The sequence below is a fragment of the Capsicum annuum genome, chromosome 12, assembly GCF_002878395.1.
Source record: "Capsicum annuum cultivar UCD-10X-F1 chromosome 12, UCD10Xv1.1, whole genome shotgun sequence".
Lineage (NCBI taxonomy): Eukaryota > Viridiplantae > Streptophyta > Magnoliopsida > Solanales > Solanaceae > Capsicum > Capsicum annuum.
In genome coordinates this window covers 23,356,464-23,372,993 of record NC_061122.1, presented here as the reverse complement: position 1 = coordinate 23,372,993, position 16,530 = coordinate 23,356,464, and the positions used below count along the sequence as shown (strand labels likewise).

Genomic DNA, 16,530 nt, shown 5'->3' with positions numbered 1-16,530 from the left:
GGAATTCTACAATTAATTGAGCACATATTGTAGAAGATGACCAAAATAATTCTAAGAAAAGGAAGAAAGTTAACAAGAAAGCAATCAACTGAAAAAGAAATTCAAGGGAAAGTGCTTCAACTGTGGCAAGATTTGCCACAAGTCTACAGATTTCCGTACCTTTAAGAAAGGCAAGAAAAAGGACCAAGCAAATATGATTGAGTCCAACAAAGAATGTGATGATCTATGTGCTATGCTTTCAGACTGCAACTTGGTGGGGAATCCACGTAAATAGTGGATGGATTCTGGTGCCACCCGCCATGTTTGTACCAACAAAGAGTTGTTTTCATCATTTGCTCCGGCTCAAGTAGAAGAAATGATCTACTTTGCTAACTCCGCTACTGTAAAGGTAGAAGGAATAGGATAAGTGTGCTTGAAAATGACTTCAGGAAAGGTCCTGACACTTAATACTGTCTTGTATGTTCCAGAGTTATATAAGAACTTGATTTCTGTTTCACTTCTAGACCAAAACGGATTCAAATATGTAACCATTTCTGGAAAAATTGTAATTAGCAAAGGAGAAATGTATGTAGGAAAAGACTATCTCAACGAGGGCCTTTATAAGATGAATGTAATGAATGTTGAAATCAATAAAAGTTCAATTTCTTCTTTTTTGCTTGAGTCTTATGATTTGTGGCATGAACGTTTAGGCTATGTTAATTACAAAACATTACGAAAACTGATTAAATTAGAAGTTTTGCCAAACTTTGAGTGCAATAAATTAAAGTGTCAAACGTGTTTAGAATCAAAGTATGCAAAGCATCCTTATAAGTCTGTTAAAAGAAATTGCAATCCCTTAGACTTAATACACACTGATATTTGTGATATGAAGTCAACACTATCACATGGTGGAAAAAAGTATTTCACAACTTTTATTGACGATTGCACTAGATATTGTTATGTAAACTTGCTAAATAGTAAGGATGAAGCAATAGATGCGTTTAGGCAATACAAAACTGAAGTTGAAAATCAGTTATAGAAAAAGATCAAAATGATAAGAAGTGATAGGGGCGGATAATATGAATCTCCTTTTGCTGAAATATATGTAGAGAATGGAATTGTCCATCAAACTACAACCCCATATTCACCTCATTCTAATTGAATTACGGAAAGAAAAAATCAAACTTTGAGGGAAATGATGAATGCCTTACTTATAAGTTCAGGTTTACCGCAAAGCTTGTAGGGGGCGGTTATCCTTAGAGCCAACCGTATACTCAATAGAGTTTCCCATAGTAAGACACAATCAATTCCTTATGAAAAATGGAAAGGAAGGAAACCCAACTTGATATATTTCAAAGTGTGGGGGTGTTTTGCAAAGGTCCAAGTTTTGATGCTTAAAAGGGTTAAGATAGGACCTAAGATGATGGATTGTCTATTCATAGGATATGCTAAAAGTAGTAAAGCATGTCGATTTTTGGTTCATAAATCTGAACTTCTGGATATTAATGAAAATACGGTAATTGAATCAGATAATATTGAATTCTTTAAAAATATTTATCGGTATAAAACTAGACATGAACATTCTAGTGGGGGATATAAACGACCTCGAGATGAACCAAGTGAGAATGTACATAATGAAGAAAATCCAAGATGTTGTACACGTCAAAGAACGTCAACTTTATTTGGTTCGGATTTTGTAATATTTCTCTTAGAAAATAAGCCTCAAACATTTAAAGAAGCGATGTCATCATCAGACTCATCCTTTTAGAAAGAGCCAGTCAATAGTGAGATTGATTCAATCTTAAGCAACCATACTTGGGAATTGGTTGATCTTCCTCCAGAAAATAAACCTTTAGGTTCTAAATGGATCTTCAAAAGAAAAATAAAAGCGGATGGTACCATTGACAAAAAAAGGCAAGACTTGTAGTAAAAGGCTTCAAAAAAAAAGAAGACCTTGATTACTTTAATACATACTCGCTGGTAATAAGGATAACGTCGATTCAAATATTAATTGCCTTAGCGGTGGTATATGGTCTTGAAATCCATCAAATGGATGTGAAAATCACATTCCTAAATGGAGAATTAGAGAAAGAAATTTACATGGAACAACCCAAGGGTTTTGTGGTTCCAGGAAAAGAAAATAAGGCGTGTAAACTTCTTAAGTCACTTTATGGACAAAAACAAGCACCTACGCAATGATATGTAAAGTTTGACCAAACCATGTTGTCAAACGAATTCAAGATAAATGAATGTGATAAATGTGTTTATATTAAAGACACTCCAAATCACCACGTCATTGTGTGTTTATATGTGGATGATATGTTGATCATCAGTAGAGACATTTTAGACATAAATGCAATGAAATGAATGCTCGAGCGCAAGTTTGATATGAAAGACCTTGGAGTTGCAGATGTGATCTTAGGAATAAAAATCCATAGAACTCCACAAGGGTTGGCATTGTCACAGTATCATTATATCGAAAATGTACTTGACAAATTCAAGTATATGGAATTCGGTATTGCCAAGACTCCATTGGATGTGAGCTTTGCACTTCGAATGAATGAAGGTGAAAGTGACTCATAATTGGAGTACTCAAGAGTATTGGGATGTTTAATGTATATAATGAACTATACAAGACCATACATAGCATGCACTATTAGTAAACTGAGTCGATACACGAGTAATCCCAACAAAACTCACTGGATGACAATGAAAAGAGTTTTGTGGTATCTTAAATATACTCAAGACTATGCTTTGCATTATAGTAAATATCCCGCAGTACTCAAAGGATATAGTGATACAAATTGGATTACCGGTTCGAACGAAGTAAAATCCACAAGTGGATATCTATTTACTATCGGTGGAGGAACAGTCTCTTGGAAATCATCCTAACAGACTTGTATTGCTTGCTCTAAAATGGAATCTGAATTTATCGCATTAGATAAAGCCGGTGAAGAAGCAGAATAGCTCTAAAATATCTCGAAAGATATTCCTTATTGGCCCAAACCAGTGGCACTAGTATGTATACACTATGATAACCAAGCGACAATAGGTAGGGCAGAGAGCATGATGTACAACGGTAAATCTCATCACTTACGACAAAGACATAATACCGTTAGAAAACTTCTCTCTAGTGGAATTATCACTGTTGACTATGTAAAGTCAATGGATAATGTGTCGGATCCACTTATAAAAGGCCTATCTAGAGAAGGAGTGGAAATGATATCCAAGAGAATGTGTTTAAGGCCTAGGATAAGTCATCATGACGGTAACTCTACCTAGCGGACTGGAGATCCCAAGATCTAGGTTCAAGGAGATCAAACAAAGTTGTGACTGACAGGTTCAAAATTGTCAATATACCCAACCCATTCTCATGATGTAGATAATGGTTAGTAAACAAGGATAAGACTTAAGGTGAAAAGTTTTTTAATGATTATCTAAATTTGACAAATATGACCAAATAGTTTAATCTATAGGATTGAACATTTAGAAATCACCTATGTGAGGGCAAAGTGGAAGCCACTTCAAGGAGAATGTTAGTAAAGGCCTATTCTCTAAGCTCTCATGAAATCGGGATGTGTTCAGGCTGAAAAGAATAAAATTGTGAAAACCATAAATGGTAAAAGGCTGGTTGTGTGACATGTATTGTTTAGCTATACATTAAAGCTCGACGGTTCAAAGATATCAAATCTACCGATTGACCAAGTATATTCGATGCATGTCCACTACGGAAAGTTCAAAGGGAAACCCACTAATCCAGATGCCATCAGACTTTATTTAATGATCACATACTTGTCCGTAAAATTTTATAAAAAATAGTCATTCCCCATTCATGTGGGGGATTGTTCAGTTCAAAGTATATGAAAAGTTTGAATGGAAAATGGAGAAAACCAAGTGGAAGGAAAAATAGAGAAAAAAACACTAAAATGGAAAGGGTACTCTAAAATGGAAAGTCTACTATTTCTCCCACATTGGTGGGAGAATGTGACTTTTAAGTGTTTATGTTAAGAAACACTTATTCCACTTGGTAAGTGAGGCAAGAAATAAGAGATACCTCGTACCGTCGTCGTCGCTCGCTCAGGTCTACTTCAGATTTGGATTTGGATTTGTCAATGATCGATCGATGAGATCTATCTTTTTAGACAAAATTTATTTGACAGAAATTTAATCCGAAGGAAAAATAAAAATGCAGTAAATTTTTCTTTGTGTTTGATCCTCCAGTTATATGCATGCATGCAGTGTTTTGAACTGACGCTTCAGAAGGATGCACTGTTTCAAACTGATGCTTCGGAAGGAAGCAATCCTTCAATGAAATGACACACTGATTCATGAAATGGTTTGCCTGTTAGGAAAAGATGCAATCTTTGGACGAACAGACATGATTTTTCAGAAAAGGTCACACCTTTTAAGTGAACCATTGCCATTTTTCAGAAGAGGCATATGAAGGCTATATAAACCTTCTTTCATCCAAAGATTTAAAAATGATATTTTTTAAAATACAATCTCTCTTCTTGTCTTCAAAAACCATTCTGTGTAAAGAATCAAACTGTTGAGTGAGTTCGTTGAATCCAATAATTTGAGGTACCACTATTGTTCGGATTGAAGGCCATTTTATCCTGGGAGAAAGATTCCATAACCTTGGGTACAATGAAGAGAATTACTCCTTAAGGACACTCCTCCTTAAAAATTCTATTTCATCTCTTTTCTGAAAATTAACACACTTCTTAGATAGATTATTCATAATCTAGTGTTGAAGGTGTTAGATAACTTCATAAGTGTTCTTGTCTTACGCTTATCTATTTGCACTTAATAGAGGTCTGAATCTGAATGATTCAGACTTCAGACCATTAAGTGCATTTGTTTTTCATTAAGATTTTGGCTCTTAATAGGTCTGAATCATTCAGATCTAGAATCAAGTCTTAATAGGTCTGAAGAGGTATTCTGGTGTTGAATAATATTCACCGCCACTCTATTTATAATTACCAGTTACCACCTCTGTCACCGCCATCATTGTCAACCACCACCCACCACCACCAACCACCTCCATCATCGGCAATAAATATCGCTACCAACCACTATTGTCAACCGCTATCACACCTACTACCTTTATTACTCTAATTATATTTACCGCCGTCAACACCACCACCATCATCAACCAATACCGTCCAATCCCTACTATTGACCAACTCATCTATCACAACTAGCAATACCGCTAACTATCACTAATACATCATAACCTCCGCACATTCTTCGGCGACCACCACCATTATCACTAGTAACGCCACCTCTACAATTACTTCAATTACTATCATCGCTATAATTTATCTCTACTAACAACCAAATCCACCATCATAACTAACAACATCTCTAACTAGTATCAACACATCGTCAACCACCATGCGTTTATTTTTCAGCCATCACAGTCAATACCTCCAACTGCTAACATCAAGCAACATCACATCACAACCACCACCACCACTATCAACCGCCACCATCATAACAGTCACTACAATACTAACCATCACAACTATCACCACTAATATTACTAATCACTAACATCAATTATTATCACTAATCACTAACATCAATTATTATCACCGCAACCACCATTATAAAACATCTGCACTATCACTAACAAACATAAAAAAAAATTCAATCAATTAATATTTTTTGTTGTATTAAATTACATACTTTTTCTGATATATAATTAGTTTTTTTTAATTTGAATTGTATCTTTATTTTATTATATATGCAAATAATTTTTTTTTTGTACATTCAGATATTGAAAAAGAAACGATCTTAATTATTCAGTTTTCAGATCTAGAGACAACATCTTAATCATTCAGATGTGCATTTAGATTCAGACATCTAAATATTAAAAAAAAACAAATGCAGCGAACTAGACTTGAAGTTTGTGTTGCATGTATATAGATTCTTGTACCCGAATATATACAAAATAACAATCTTTCAGTGCTAAATACTTTTACAATGATAACAAACAACTTCCCTAAATCTTGAGTTCATTTTTACCAAGTGTAAATCAAAGAAAAAGCCACATCTGTATTATCTGTTTCCATCATAATTAATTTATATTATTAGCAATACAGATAATGAACGTAAAAAAGTTGATTGGCAACTAACCTAAGCACCCAAATTTAAAATCAAACAAAAGGAAATAAGTTGGAAAGAAGTCCTTATAAAGTTTGGGGACGAATTTTACAGCTTAAGATTTATGTACAAAAGAGTATAAAAGTGAATCAACAATTTGACATATTTCAATGGACTACTACTTTTAAAGCAAAAAAACACAAACGAAAAAAATCAACATGATATATATGAGGAGCCCATCGACTAGTAACACCAACAGTCACTTGATTTCAATCTAACGAAGTACATGGTATTCTTTCATAAAAAGAAGAGGTCTTTTCTTGATATGTTAAAAATGACAAGTAAAAATAGAAATATAATTAGAAAATTAGTGACAAGTAAACGTGAACAAAGAAAGTTTCATAATTTGACTAGATACAAAATTTAAGAAACAAGTAAGATTTTTGAATCTTGTGATTTAAGTTAAAGATGTGTATAATCCTTTGCATTTTATGGTGTTAAATTTGTTAGATACAATGTTGGAAAGTAACTTTAAAAGATTAATAGAAAATAAGAAAAAAACTCTCATGATATATTTTGACACATTGCGGTAAAAATATAGATATGTTATAAATGTACCACATATATAGTGAATGTCTACTTTACCATGTATAATGAATGTCTATTTTACCATATACAGTGTATGTTTATTTATGAAAAAAGTTAGAAACCCTAAGGTTAGTTTTCTCCTATAAATAATGAGGGTTTCCTTCATTGTAAGAAACTCCTCAAGAATCCCTCAAGAGAAATAAGAATTACTCTATACTCTTCTTCTTTATTATATATTAGTTTATAACACGTTATCAGCACGAGACTCTGCTAAAAGAGGTGAGAGTATAAATCTAAAGATAATTTTAAGGTTAGTAATTCCTTTATGTTATTTGTATTTTGCTACTAATGATATAATTATTATTGAATTTGTTGGATCTGAGGAAAAGTAATGGTTTGAAACCATTTATACTTTAAAATTTATTCCCGAAGAATAATATTGTTTAAAGGGATGATAAGATGTTGGGTTAAGTCCCATCGATTTATTGCCTAAGACGCCTTTATATGGATAAGACGTTGAGTTTGAATCTCAATGCACCATACTGATGATATTATGATGGCTAAGGCAAAATAATGGGTGCATGTTATCTCATTGATATGCTCTATTACATGAAATAAATTGTCACGCCCCTAGCCTAGCCTAGACAGGGTGGATAAGAACCGTATGAGCATCAACTATGTGACTGACATATATACTATGCGGAGGAGTTACAATTTACAAACAATGATAAAGGGCTATGTAAAACTCAATTCTATCTCATTGAACACTTATTTGATATAAACATATGGAACTATGACCACGTATGAGAACTTATCTCGATCTGCGAAGCCTCTAAGAGAAATTATAACTGTACTGGAGAAGGTAGCCGGGATCGAGGCCCTACATACCCAAACTATAACTAGAAATACGATTAAATGGTACTCAATGTTTAATATCCCCAGATAAGAGAGGAGTGCACCGACTGTTTTGCTGAATACGAACAAGTGCCTAGTATAGAAGTCTGCTCATCAATATACCTAATTCTGTATTTACAGAAATATAGTGACCCCGAACGTAGGGATGTTTGTACATATAAAATATGTACTAGTATGTAAAGTAGACAGAATAACAAGTAAACGTATAGGGATGCTCAATGAGTCAAATAATAGAATGAGCAGTTACAGACGACTGAATACTAGAACCTATTATATGAAACTATAACCTATGAAAGAACGGGTGACAAATACACCATATAAGACTAATACGTAGTATCTGCCTTATTAACTTATCATGTAACCACTTATGAGTAAATCATCGTTATTAAGGGCCTATTAATTTGCCTAAGTAATGTCCTGTGCCCACTTTTAATATAAATAATCATATAATAGCCCATCAAGAGCGTTCTATATAAAGTGTACCATATGTTTTGCTCAGATACTCCTGATGATTATGATTTTATACGTAGAACTGTAATCGCGGTCTGATACAGGGTACGCCCCTTCTTAGGGCTCACTATAAGAGTTTGCCCGCAGGCCAGGCCATATGTTTCATATATTGGCTCAAGTCAGGGGCACCCCAGCTGACTCCAAATGCAAATGATGTCACAAGGGTTGATACGCCACAATGTTTGGGCTTAATGTAATGGTATGGTCACAATTCTGTGCACAAAATTACGTCGCGCATGTTCCAAGAAAAACCTAATACCCTCCCTCGATAATGATAAACCTTTAACATATACTGCCTTATAGGCCAAAGTAAATTATAATGATGATTATTTAGCCAGTCAGATAGCATTCTATATACAACTAACTTCCTTAATATGATTCATCTATTTAAACGCTAGTCCTTGCATTATATCAACTTATAATGCATTGTTATGTGGTCAACTATACTAGTGCAGCTATGTTACGGCCATTTACTTTAATTTATAGCATGCGACACCTATACACAATAGGATTTCTAAGAATTTCTAATGAATACTAGTATTATCAGGCGTAACTCTATTGATACTTGGATTGACAAGAGAAACATGAATACTGTGACTTCAACATATAAATGCAGAAAGTGTGAAGGCGAGAAATTTCAAATGAAACGGATGTATAGATATTGGGGGCATATTAGGCATGTAGTTGTGGGTTAAAAATATAGGAAGTGAAGCTCTATTCATAAAATTTTATATTCATAAAGTTGTTTGCTTAGTAAAATTGAGTTAAGAGAATAACTTTCAGATTGTGTAATCAAGACAATTCATCTTGATGATGATGGTTTGCATTGAATGCCTTTGATTAATAGCTAAACCATTACTAATGAGAACAAAACTTCACGTGTTGGTCTGAAATATGATATGTTGCATACAATAGCACTTGCACGCCTTAGACCAATAAATTATGATTATTTCTTCCCTCTCAATTGGTTCAAGGTCAGGAACCAACTATTCCATCTAATAGTTAATGTGCAGTATACGATTAATGAATATACCATGATGCACAAAGATGGATTCCTTAAAGAATATAAGGATGAATGTTAGTTTTCCTAACATAAGGGGGAGATTATAAGTAGTTATTAAATAAGTTAGGAATTATCATCAAATCCTCATTCAAAAGTTAATTCAAGTCAAATGCTGGAAGCATCTGTTGACTCAAATTTAGTATCATATTTAAGCTACAAGTGCTCCCATTTTGCATTCTTAAAGGACAAAATCAACGCATGCATGAAGAATGGTAGACTAATCGGTTACAAATGAAATAATTCTTAAAAGGGATAGAAGCAACTAATCATAATAAGAAGGCAATGCGCTCCTAAAGATCCTATGGCATAACACTTCATGAAATCTTATGAGAGGTTTAGGTACATGAAAATAATGAAGTGATGAGATCTTAAAATATTATGTCACACTGTGAACTGATACGAAATGATACATCATCAAGATCTTTGATACAATATTGACGCAATATTGTAAAAGATTATGAGGATCTAAATTCTACATTTATTTAAGCATGCTGACGTAGAAATATTTATCAAGTGCTGTGAAAGGATGCATCTTGGTAAGATAAAACTTATTTGGTTTGCAGTCCAGATACTTGAAGATGTCACTCATGAAATGTTGAATTTTGTCACTTGACAAAATTTATTTGAAAACTTTTAAGGATTCAAAATGTTTGAAGCATATAAAAGTTTCTGGGAAACTTATTTATAATTCTTATATTGTATGAGCTTATAACTTCAAAACTATTGAAACTCTTGGAGAGTTTTCAAAAGCAATAAATTATTTGCTGAAATATGAAGTAGAGATAATACTCAATTACCCTCATGAACTATATCCAAAAAGGCTATGACACATCTCAACTTAAAGGGGGTCCTATTACCCCCATGAACTAATTAAAAGTGTAATTTTGACACCCTTAGTGCCTACGTGACACATATGTGGCACAACACACTGAAGTGCCCACGTAGGCACACGTGTGTGCCACGTAGGCACTAAGGGTGTCAAAATTATAATTTTAATTAGTTCAGGGGGGTAATAGGACCCCCTTTAAGTTGAAATGTGTCATAACCTTTTTGGGTATAGTTCAGGGGGTAATTGGGTATTTTCTGTAAGAAGTATACCAAATTGGATTGGTTATATATCTTAGTGCAATTGGTGTACTAATGTATCTTGTAAAATACTACAAGACCGAACATAGCCTTTCGCTCAATTTGTTAGCAAGGTATAGTTCTACTCCTATGAGGAGACATCGAAATAAGATCAAACATATGAGATTATTTATTTTAAAGATTGTAGTCTCGATCTTGTTGGTTATGCTGATGTTGGGTACTTATCTGACCCATATAAAGCTCGATCTCAAATAAGCTATATGTTCACATGTGGGGATACTATCATATCTTGGAGATATGCAAAACAGTCTATCTATCCATTTCATCATCGAACTATGCTGAGATAATAGCTATTTATGAAGCAAGCCAAGAATGTATATGGTTGAGGTCCATGATACGTTCTATTCAAGAAAAATGTGGTTTGAAATGTGACAATGTACCCATAATTTTATACGGAGATAATGCAACATACATAGCACGACTTAAGGGAGGATTCATAAAATGAGATAGAACGAAACGCACTTCATCAAGGCTTTTCTGGATACATAAGCTCCAAAAGAATGGTGATATTAACGTGCAACATATTCATTCAAGTGACAGTGTGGCTAACTTATTCATCAAGTCTCCTCCTGCTGCAACTTTCAAGAAGATGGTACACAAGATCGAGATGTAAAGGCTCAAGGATGTTCTTATTAGGGGGAGTTAATACGTGTTGTACTTTGTTTCCCTTACGAGGTTTTGTCCCTTGGGTTTTCCTCGTAAGGTTTTTAACGAGGCAGTATATATGTGTATTGTTAGAGATGTGAACTCTTTTTCTTTCACTAGATTTTTTTTCCACTGAGTATTTTCTAGTAAAGTTTTAACGAGACACATTATCTATCAATTAGACATTCAAGGGGGGAGTGTTATAAATGTACCATATATAGTGAACGTCTACTTTATCATATATAGTGAGTGTCTATTTTACCATATATAGTGTATGTCTTAGAAACTCAAAGGTTAGTTTTCCCCTACAAATAAAGGGGGTTTCCTTCATTGTAAGAAACTCCTCAAGAATCCCTCAAGAGAAATAAGAATTACTCTCTAATCTCTCTATTCTTCTTCTTTATTTTTTATTAGTTTATAGCAAGATAGAAGTTCAGCAAAGTAGTAAGTACTTCAATTATTTCGGCTTAGTTGGGCTCCAATGCGGGTACCGAATGGGAAATAAAAAAAGTACTTCAATTATTTGCAAATATTAATTCTGTATATTCTCAATTCGTTTCATAGTTTGTTTAGGATTGGGTTTAAGTAAATACCAATTGATTGTACAGTGTAAGTAAAAAATAGAGATAATATCCAATTACTCCCTGAACTATACCCAAAAAGGCTGTGACACACCTCAACATAAAAGGGGTCCTATTACCTTCCTGAACTAATTAAAAGTGTAATTTTGACACCCTTAGTGCCTACGTGGAACATACGTGGCACAACACCCTGAAGTGTCCACGTAGGGACACGTGTGTGCCACATAGGCACTAAGGGTGTCAAAATTACACTTTTAATTAGTTCGGAGAGGTAATAAGATCCCTTTTAAGTTAAGGTGTGTCAAAACCTTTTTGGGTATAGTTCAGGAGGGTAATTAGGAATTTTCTCTAAAAAGTACAAAAACAAAGAGTATTTGTTGCACTAGTTCTGTTTTCCTTATTCTTTTTGAATTTGGAGCAACTTTAAATTTTCCTTTTTGGATTTGGACTATACCCTCAACTCACAACAAATTAAACTACTTTTTTCATGAATCCATATTCATATATGAAAAGGAGATACCCAACACCTATGAACACTATTTTTTTTCCTTCATGAATCCATATTCTAATATGAAAAGGAGATACCAACATCTATATAACTAGGCGGCTTATGCCGTCCTATGCACGGTCCAATGTTGATTCTTAAAAATTATACGTTATGTATAATTCTATTATTTAGTTAAAATCTTTATTTGTTTGGTTAATAAATTCTAAGTTAGACATATATTATTATATTTAGATTGATGAAATTTTCATAACAATATTTTAGGTTATTCAAACTTTTGTGGCATTGATTGTCAATTATATTTTTTAAATAATATATTTTTTAAAATACTGTGATTTATAATATTTTTTCTTCTATTATACTAATTAGAAGTGACATAGTAAAATTATTATAACAAATAGAGATAATACCCAATTACCCCCCCGAACTATACCTGATAGAGCTGTAACACACCTCAACTTCAAGGGGGTCCTATTACCCACCTGAACTAATTAAAAGTTGAATTTTCACCTCCTTTGTGCTTATGTGGAACACATGTGTGCCTACGTGGACACTTCAATGTGTTGCGCCACATAAGCGCCACTTAGGCACTAAGGGGGTGAAAATTTCACTTTTAATTAGTTTGGGGGGGTAATGAGACCCCTTTGAAGTTGAGGTGTGTCACAGATTTTTCGGATATAGTTCGGAGGGGGAGGGGGGGGGGGTAATTGGGTATTTTCTCTAACAAATACTTGTGAAACGTTTTTAAGTGGTCCCATATAAGACGTAAAGTTAATTTAAAACAACAAAAAATAATTTATATTTTGTAAGTGGTCACATATAAGATATCAAGTTAATTTAAAACATCAAAAAATAATTTATCATTTTATGTCTATGTTATCTTTTTTATTAAATATTATTAATTTTTAATACATAAATGACTTAAGAAAACATCAAAAAATAATTTATTATTTTATGTCTATTTTATATATTTTTTATTCAATATTATTAATTTTTTAATATTTAAATAACTTATAATAATTAATTATAAGTGATATAATAAAATTACGGTTGAAACAGCTGAACCAGTCATGTCATAAATGTCTATTTTAATTTTTTTATTAAATATTTTTAATTTTTTAATACGTAAATGATTTATAATAATTAATTAGGAATAATATAGAAAAATTACAGTTGAAGCAAGTATGTCGATCATGAGCAGCCTGCTTCAGCTACTTCTTTGCCACTTATTATATGAGAACTAAGTCCATATTATAAAAATATTAGTATTAATGACCCATATATTTTTAATAATTAAATATTAATTATTTTTCAAGTAAAATAATAAATAAGTTAAAATTATTTTCCTACGAGTCTATATTACCTATAAATATGCCTTCAACTACGTAAGTCAGTCTGACATACACTTTGATAAGGCTAGAAAACTCTAGAATTATTTTCTTGTAATTTTTCCGCTGTGTTTGACTCTGTGTATATTGTTCCACCCTACATTCTTCTAACATCCAAAAAAAACTTTAGTTCTTGATTTTTAGTTAATATTTACAAACATGATCACCATGTCTATCATGCAAGAAATCATCGAGTTAACAGACGAGTTGGATGATAGACAAAACACTACAACAAACACAGCTACGCATATGATTCCAATAACCAATTATGATATTGGTTCTTGTTTTTATGATATTCAACAAAGTCCTGTGAAGCAGATGAAAGTGTGCCTTGTATTATTGCTCCTTTGTCGATTTGCCTGAAGAATGAATCCGTTGTAAATTCCCCCGCTATTATTCCAAGAGTAAATACATAATAGCCCTTTGATGTTGACTGAGATTTTTAAAAAAATACCTAAACTTTGAATTCGATCTATTACTCCACGATTCTTACTTAATCCGTTACAAATACATCATTTTTCGCTGAACCTCAGTCACAACAACAAAGAGAGTGAACACTCACACCAATCAGGTGCTGACACGTGTTAAATATATTTAATTTTATATTTGATTTATTTTTTAATAAATTTTTCTTTTTTATTTAATTTATTACCCCACCCCACCCCCTCTTCCCCCACCCCAACCTATCCAGCAACTCCCCCTCCCCCGCGTCCTGCAGTACCACCTACCCCCATGGTCTTCCTCATCCAGCACCCCTACCCCCACCCCGTCAATGTCTCTCCCTACCCCCTCCCCCACCCACGCACCATCATCACCACCACCACCAGCACTACCACTACCACCATCAAAACACACTCACCACCATCATGAAATTGAAACTCCATTTTTACACTTTTGAATTTTTCTTGAATTTCAACCACTTTAATTCAAATTTCATATCAGTTGCTTCTTCAAAATCAAAATTTAATTCCATTAAACATTCAAAAGTGATAAATGGAGCTTTAGTGATATGATTTAAAAAAAAAAGCTTCATTGGAGCTTTAATGGAGGAGCTATGAAGGAGCTTTAATGGTGTTGAGGATCTTTAATGGGTAGTTAAATGATATGATTAACTACAAAATGAAAAACTTTAATGATATGATTTAAAAAAAAAAAAAAGCTTCAATGAAGCTTTAATGGAGGATTTAATGGTGTTGAAGAAGAAATGGTTGGGGGGAGGAGAGAGGGGGTACGGGGTAATATTTAAAAAGAAAATATATTTTTTTAAAAAAAGAATATAAATTATATATTAAATTATTTACACGTGACAACTTTTAATTGGTCAAAAAATCAAATTTGAGGCCTTTCACGCGCCTGTGGTGCGTGTATACACACAGAGGTCCAAAATGGTGTATTTGCAACGGAATAAAAAAGATTCGTGAGGTAATAGGTCGAATTCAAAGTTTAGATGTCTTTTTAAAAATTTCGGACAAGATCAGTAGTGTAATTATGTATTTACTCTTATTTCCACTACAACCAGTTGTAAGCAATTCTGGAAACCTGGAGATTATGATGGTAATAAAGAGGGTGCATGTTATGATCAAATAGTTGGGATGGATCATGTGAGAGTTCACCCGAAATTCTTGCATTCGAATGCCACGAGTCATAAATGGGCATTGGGTACTAGACAATGCCATGGACGAGGTTTGCAATGGTGTTAGGTATGTCAATGTAGACGTGCTGAACAATAAGAAAGATGTTGGGAGTAAGATGTTTTTAGTTGAAGACAATGGCGGTGGAATGACACCTGATAGGAAGTCCCAGTGCATGTCTCTTGGATATTCCGCGAAAAGCAAATTAGCAAACACGATTGGACACTATTGAAACGATTTCAAAACGAGAAGTATGAGGCTAGGGGCTGATGTGATTGTATTTTAGCGAGGGAGAGATAGAGCAACGAGTATGTTGACACAGAGTGTAGAAATGTTATCGTATACTTTTTTAAGGAGCACGGGGAAAGAAGATATCGTTGTTCCTATGATCGATTTTGTTAAGAGGGGGGAGACGTGGGAGATGTTGGTTCGGTCTTCAGCTGATGATTGAGAAAGGAATTCAGAGACAAAAGTACAATGGTCTGCTTAAGAGAGCAAACAGGATCTCTTCCAGCAGTTTGAGTCATTGAAACTTAAAAACATTAAGAAAATGAAATTTATGAAATCATAAATAGTTTTTCAGAATTCAGTCTAAACACACAAATTTTAAAATGTAGTGGTACTCTGAATATACTCAACTTTAATCCTAAAAGAAAGAAATTGTCTAGTTTGACAAAAGCAGAAATGCCACTCAAAATTCTTGATTTCTCTAATCTTCTCTGCATCCAATCTCTCCTAGGCTTCTTAAGGATAAAAAAAAAAAATAACAACAAAAGCAAATTAATATATGGTTAAAGGTTTAAAGTCTCAATCTCCAAAACATGCTTTTGCCCACATTTATTTTTCCAGGGATCAAATTTTGAAGCTCCAACAGTATGTTCACTTCCAACAGTTGAAGCTTCAGCAACTACTCCAACGTCTCTTCCAGCATCTCCTCCATTCTCAGTATGTTTTTTTGTCAGCATGTTCCCGTACAAGATTTTGTAAACATGTGAACTTTATTATATCCCGAGCTATACCTTTGAGCTGTGGATTATTTTCCGCAGCAACTTCACCAAGTATGCCCAACCCTCCTTCTATCGCCATTAGTATAGTAAAGTTCAGTTTTTTTCATTGCAAGTGCCTCCACCTCCTCAGTTTTTGAGTCCTTTAGCCAATGTTTAAGGTTAGAAAAGGACAAGGTCAGGAAAGTCAGAAGTGCTGTGGCAAGATCGGTGATAATCCAAATAAACAGCCTCTTCACTAATTCAGAAACAAAATCTAATAGTTTTGGCATTATATTTTCCTTACAATATTTGGAAATCCATTTCGCTATCACACACAGAAGTTCCCGAATAGAAATGAGACGGGGTTTTAGTATCTTATCTGACAAAGACTGATTTAGATCTGCGCCGGGTGGAGTTTGATTTTGCTCAACTGATGGAGATTTTTCTATTTTAATGGTAGCGATGGCTAAAGGGTATGGTGGCTT

At 33.7% G+C, this 16,530-nt stretch overlaps 1 pseudogene; it reads left to right on the top strand.

Annotated features, from left to right (window-relative positions):
• LOC107849370 overlaps nucleotides 1-16,530 on the top strand; it is a 168,634-nt pseudogene that overhangs the window by 26,061 nt on the left and 126,043 nt on the right.